We start from the raw sequence: 6,805 nt of genomic DNA on the forward strand, positions 1-6,805 counted from the left end.
TTACTTTTCATGCAAAGAAAAAGACTTTTGAACCTCAGTTGGCAGCCTGTATTTTAATTACCTGTCACCAAATAGGTGTGATACAAGTTCTTTAACACATTGCAAAATGGAAGCAGCAGCCCTCTGTCACAGCATACTTTGAAATAAACGTATTTTGGAATAAAGTGTGGTTGAAATTTCGCTGAACAGATGAGGAGCATAATTTGTGATAACACATGAAAAGCCACCATTTTCAGGCCTCATTAGTAGTTATAAAATATAAAACAAGCCCAGTGATGTCTTGAAATTATAGCCAATAAATAGAGGCTAGCTTTCATATGACTAAAGCCTGTGCAGGTTGTGTGTAACCAGTAGCATCATGAGGAAAGCAGAACCCTCAATATTCCTGCATATTCTTGATGGAATGATTTCTTTATAATCCAATAATGAAATATTATATATTTGGTAGTTATAACCAGCTGAGACTTAGGCCTGATAGTGAGCTTGCTGGTTAATGGCAAAAAGGAGATCTGACTGCAAGGAAAGGACTAAGTAGAAGAGAGTTAGATTGTAACTCTAGAATGGCTCTTCTGTTTTGTAGTTATGCTAGATATAGGATTAAAAGAATAGCAGAAAAGCCCCAAAACCTAAATTCCTGAAAATGTAGATGTTATAGAAATTTTTGACACTGGGCTCTCATCTCCATTAGATAGGTTTATTGGCACAGATCACTTATGATATCTGGTATCTCAAGCCAACTGCCTAAACAAGGGACTGTGAAACAAAGAAATCCCTGGACAATTATACTCTTACAATCTAAACTCCGCATCCGTCATGTGACAGTCTGGACCAACAGCCATATTAGTGTCTGGTGTCTTCTTGCTCTTCATTGGTTTTCTGTTTCATTATTGAGTGGTTGCTATGTGGTCATCTTCACATCCTCTTATGGAGGTTTCGGTGGGAGTTTCGGTCAGTTCTGTAGTCTATGTTGTAATACGGTTGTTGCAGTTCATATACCACAATCTATGGGCTTTCCACTCTAGTTATTAATTTTGAAGTAGTAGTTAAGCTGCCGGCTTTGCCTAGTCTACCTGTTACTAATGTTCAGATTGTTAGCTCCAGGTTTCACTTGGATCCATCTTTGATTTACACAACCTAGCCATAGAGTTCAGATAAATTCATCTTGCAGCCTAACAATTTGATCTACTTCTGTCAAGCAAACACTTAGCTGCTTTCAAATTATATAAATTTTTCAGTATTAGGAGTAATGTGAAGTAGCACTTCAATAGAGAAAAAAACCTTTTTAAAGTTACTTGTGTCTGTTAGTGCAACTTGACTCTCTCTTCAACCTTCTCATCCTGTTGACAACCCTTCTAGAGGGCTGAGTCAACCCCTCTGATGAGAACTGGGTGAGTTTAAGCTATAGAGAGGTGGAATACTGGAAAATTGATGGTTGGCTTTAAGGGAAAGGCATGAAGCAACTATGGAAGGGAGGGGGAAAAGGGATCCTGGATCAGACCTAACAGAGATGAAAAATCTCTGTCTTAAGATAACAGATTCATCTGTCAGATTAACGTTGGAGTCTCTGCCTCCTAGGTGGCCTATCTCCTCTCCTCTGCAAACTTTGTCAAAATACTATTTTACAGAATCCTAATCGGTCAAAACCGGTGTTTGTTCTGCTTTTCCTGTTCTGCAGGGTGTACGGAGGGGTTCCTGGTGGGTAAAAAAATGTTCGATTCCTACTGCAAGGACATCACATCTTGCATTAATCAAGGAAATTCAAGTCAGGTTTGTTGAGAACACTTTACTAAGCTGTACTAAAAACAGTAATTAAAGTGCTTAGCACAATATGGTAAGGCTATGTTTTCTAATCTATTGAGAACTTCGAGAGACAAAATATCTTACTGTGTATCACACAGAGTATTGTTACTAGATGTCTTTATTTCAGATCATATTAGTGAACTAAACAAGAACTTAATTTTGATTTTATAATCTGCTTCTGCCTCTGGATAGGAAATTGAGAGATTTTTTGCATTTACATTCAGTAACCACTGCGGACCTGATTTCAGGAAGATTAAATTATATAGCAGTTGGCTTTGAAAGTCCTTTTAAAGAAATTTACCCGGGTAATCTTATATTTGTAATGCTGTTCAAAGAGAGGATATTTAGAGTGCAGATTTGGAAAAAATGAGCTGAACATGGACTAATGGGCTAGGTTTTCCAGGCTGTGCAGAGGTATTTCCCTAACTGTCAGTGAATCTGAACGTAGGGAAGGAGAGAAAATGTTAGGTCATGTAAGGAAGGATTCTGCAGTTTCTTCAATACTGCCATTGTGGTTTAACCCCAGTTTGCAACTATGCACCACACAGCTGCTTCTTCACTCCCCTGTTCCACCGGTGGGATGGGGAGGAAAACTGGGAAAAATGTAAAACTCTTGGTTTGAGACAAGAACAGTTTAATAATAGAAACAAAGTAAAAAAGGAAAAAGAAAAGGAAAAGGAAAAATATAGAAAGGAATAAAATACAAGAGAAAAAAGTGATGCACAATGCAATTGCTCACCACCTGCTGACAGATGCCCAGCCCATCATCAAGCAGCAGTCAGCCAACTCCCCTGAGTTTAGATACTGACCATGATGTTCTATAGCAGAGAATATCCATTTTGGCCAGTTTGGGTCACCTATCCTTGCCATACTCCCCCCTCAGCTTCTTGTGCATCTGAGACACTGAGAAGTCCTTGACTCAGGGTAAGCACTACTCAGCAACAGCCAAAACATCAGTGTGTTACCAACATTATTCTCATACTGAATCCAAACCACAATTACTAAGAAGAAAATTAACTCTATCCCAGCCAAACACAGGAAAACTGCTTTACCAGCAGAGGCACGTCTCTCTGTCCTGATGCTGAAGTTTGAATGTGAACAACTGAGTTTCATGTGCAGGGAATGGAGTGCCTGCTCCACCTTCCAAAGGAGTGGAGCAGGTTACATGTGGGTTTCAGACAACATTCCACTTAAATTGTTACCTTGGACTGTGTTCAGGTGTGTTTATTACAGGGCATTAAGGAAAGACTGCCTGTAATCTTCTGAAGCAAGAAAAGTGTAAAGAGAAGCACAGTAACAATACTCATAATTTACATCCTAAAGCCTTCCTCATTTGGATTTCCTCTGCTTCTATTTAAGTTAGTATTTTTTCAGTCTTTAGCTCTGCTCCCACTGTAAAAAGTGTGTAGCAATAATAGGTTATTTGGCAGAATAAGTAGCTAGCAACCAGTAGAGGTTAATATTTCAGTATTATTCTCAATATGCTTTTTTTCAGCTTTATACTCTTTCTTTCTGGAGAAAGACAATTAGGGTTCAGTACTTCTTTGAGGATGAAAGAATCCTAATTCCATATTAAAAAATGCTATCAGTATTTGACAGATAATAAGTAAAAACTGATTGAAGCCATGTGATATAAATTACTTTCTAAAGATTCCTCAGCCTGAAGCTGTAGCAGGAGTAGGGCAAGAGGGATGCCAAAGGGAGGCAAATATGCCTGAGAGCTTATTAATGGTGTTGTTTGAAAAGAGGAAGTGTCAGTGCAATACGAGTGGAGGGCAGTTAGGAAGGAGGAAGGTGGCTTCCTTGTCACTTGGCTTTTCCAGGAGATGGGTTGCAGTATAGAGCTTCCTAGACTGTGCTAGGGCTGAAATATGGGTTGTTGTTTACACATGATCCCTCACCCAGGGCAGTGAGCAGGTATAAAGGCAGAGTGTCTCAGTTAAGGCAGGTCATAGCTCTTTGCAGTTCACACTGGCTTCGGGACATCAGTTAAAAGTTCTCCCTGCAGCTAATGCTCTAAGGTGAAACCTGGGCACTGTAACGGTTACCTCTAGTATGCCTCATTACATCAAGTAAGTGGATGTAAGATGAGCCACTTTCTGACACAAGTGTCTCAACTATTTGTTTCTGTCCTTTCGTGCGGTGGTAAACAGTTGAAATGAGTGGGTTGGTTTCTGCAACAGAATATAGATGCACATTCTAGTAGTTACACATGGTGTCTAAAGATAGACATTAAGATGTACGAAGTCATCACGCTCTGAGACCTTCTTTGAAATCAAAGGAACTGCTTAAATACATGTAAGGATGTGATAGGAGGTCCATAATCCTGTGCAAAAGTGGTTCTCAATCCTCAAAGCCACAACCAAAGACATTCCTGGCTAGCTGAGCTAATACTTCTGCTTCTCTAGCTGGTGAGCACTTAATGTGTATTTCTCCTTCAAGAAGAGTGAAGTAGGTTGCACTGTGGGTGATAAGATTGCCTCTGAAATAGATAATAAGTGTAGGATGTGATTAAGTGTTTCTACAATAGAACAGAAAGAAAAAAAATCTCTTAACTAAGAAATTACAAGGCAAGTGTAGAGTTAGGATTCTCACATAACTTATCTGTGACACTTAGTGTTAAAGCTGATGTTAATGCTTTCTTCTGTGATGTGGTTCAGTTTAAGCGAATGAACCCCCCAGTGTAGCAACTGTAATCTCACTCTGTGGCAAAAAAATGACACGGTGAAACCAGGAGTCAAACTCCAAACATTTGTCAAGTATTGAAATAAAACACATTCTTTTTTAGACTTTTTTTTCAAGTTAGTGTGATGGTATTAGTGCAAGCAGTAATAACTGCTTAATAATCAGCGCAGCAGCTGAGCAACACTGTTCAGAATATTTCGTAACAACCATAACAACCATACTAAAAGGCTGTCATGCTGCTTTTGCAGGCTTTTTTTGTTGTTGTTTTATTTTTTGTTCCATGAAATTAGGTACCTCCCACCTATGCTTGTTCTATCAAATGCTAAAAGTCCCCAAATTTTGAATATGCACTTGAATCAAACTTTACAATCCTATGCTCTAAAGAGAATCTCTTCTTCCCTGGAAAAGAAACAATCAAAAAATCCCACTCTCCCTGATGTTAATGGGAACTTTATTAGGCTGAAACCCACAGCAGTTTGCTAGTCAGCTTAATGACAGAAATGTTCTTCTCTTAGCTCTTGTCTGTCATCAACTCAAGACAAATTCTGTCTTAAAGATAAGAGCTTATTCACTTGGGAAGAAGAAAGAAATGCTTGTACTTTACTTTTAAACAAAAGACCATTTTGAATTTCTGTTGGCTTTTGGAAAGTGCTTTGAGCATGCAGAATGCTTCTGGGCCATTTCACAGCCAATTTCTCATTTTTTTGGCTATGCACATTCATGTTTGTCTCTCTGAGAACTCTGTCTTTCCCACTTCTTCTGCCTTATCTTTCTAACGCATATTATTATTATCCATTAATTTTCTCTCATCTATTCCCCTCTGTTCCATCTATAGATGACCTGTTTGACATATGAAAACATGATTTTTTGAGATTGCACTTCTTTTTTGTTTCACATCAAGTTCTTCTTCCTCAGGAAAAGTGCTCTCACCCACAGTTACAGATTATGAATTTAATGAGAGCAAAAAATAAGCAGTTTCACACAATTAATGGAGTTTTTTACAGTTTATTTTTTTTTCTAGAAACTGATGATAAACCCTCTACCTGTACATAAAACTGTCTATATTTAGGTGAAACCTTCTATTTGCAGTCTTTACATACATCAATATTTGCCCCATTTTTACCTTTTTTGTGTATAAACTGCTATATATACACTCAACTCTTGATCTGCTTTATTTTCTTTTATCTGCTTTTATGTATTTCTGTGTTTAACTGTCCATGGTGTCCACCTAAACAAGTTTCTTTATGCATGGAAATATATCTACTAATGTTAACCTTAGGGATACATGCATATGCTTGTAGAACCAAATAAACCTCTGGTAGTTTCATGAACCTCTAAAAGGAAGACATTGTTTTTGCCACTCATGTGACCAGACATGCTGAATCTAGAATGTTTAAGTGAAAAATGAGAAGTAAAAATAAGGAAAAGAAAAAACTCACCATGCTTGACCAGAGATTTTGTGTGATCCTTTGTTACCTTTTATTCTGTTAGAAGAGGAAATATGTCTAGATTATTGTGCAGAAACTGCACTGTTAGCAAGACAGAGTTTTCCACTAAAATGGACTTTACTCAAGAAGTATTTATAATGCTCATTCCACAAAGCTTGTGACACTGGACCAACAGAGTTAAGTACAGTTGCAACCTTCAATAAAAAATTTGTAGTTAAATGGTATTATCAGTATGACTATCATCACCTCAGTAACAGTCAATACCTTTCAGATTTTAGATTTACGTGGTTAACGATGCAGTACTAACAAGAAGTCAACTGTTTCATGGATAATTTCCATATGTGCAAAGTTCTCAGCCTCAAGTTATGTTCAATAACTTTTTCTGAACATAAATATACTGATCTATGAGGTAATAATGTGTAAAGCACTGTCAGTTATAGAAAGGTTGAAAATGCTGACATGTTGCTTTACCAAAAGTGTTACTTAGAATGGTGTTTGGGCAAAAGGTGCTCAAAACCATTTAAAGTGGTGCTGAAATATCTACTGTCCAATCTTTTCATCTTAAACAGCGGTAGAGTGAGTGGTCTCTCTAGCCCTCACTTCGTCTCTCCTCTTACTCCTCTCCATTTTGCTTTAAAGATGTTCTAGTAGGAATACCACTAACATCAAATACATCTTTCCTGTATGTATGACTAATGTTTTTCTGAACAAAACATTTGTGGGGGAATTCTGAGCAAGTGGATTATAAAATACTAATCATGCAAATAAAAAATGAGAAAAGGAGAATAATGCAAGTGACAAGGAAACTGAACCTCTCAAATTACTAAATCTTGTCCTTTTTTTTTTCTCTCTGTGTTTTAGCACATGATCAC

The sequence above is a fragment of the Pseudopipra pipra genome, chromosome 1, assembly GCF_036250125.1.
Source record: "Pseudopipra pipra isolate bDixPip1 chromosome 1, bDixPip1.hap1, whole genome shotgun sequence".
Lineage (NCBI taxonomy): Eukaryota > Metazoa > Chordata > Aves > Passeriformes > Pipridae > Pseudopipra > Pseudopipra pipra.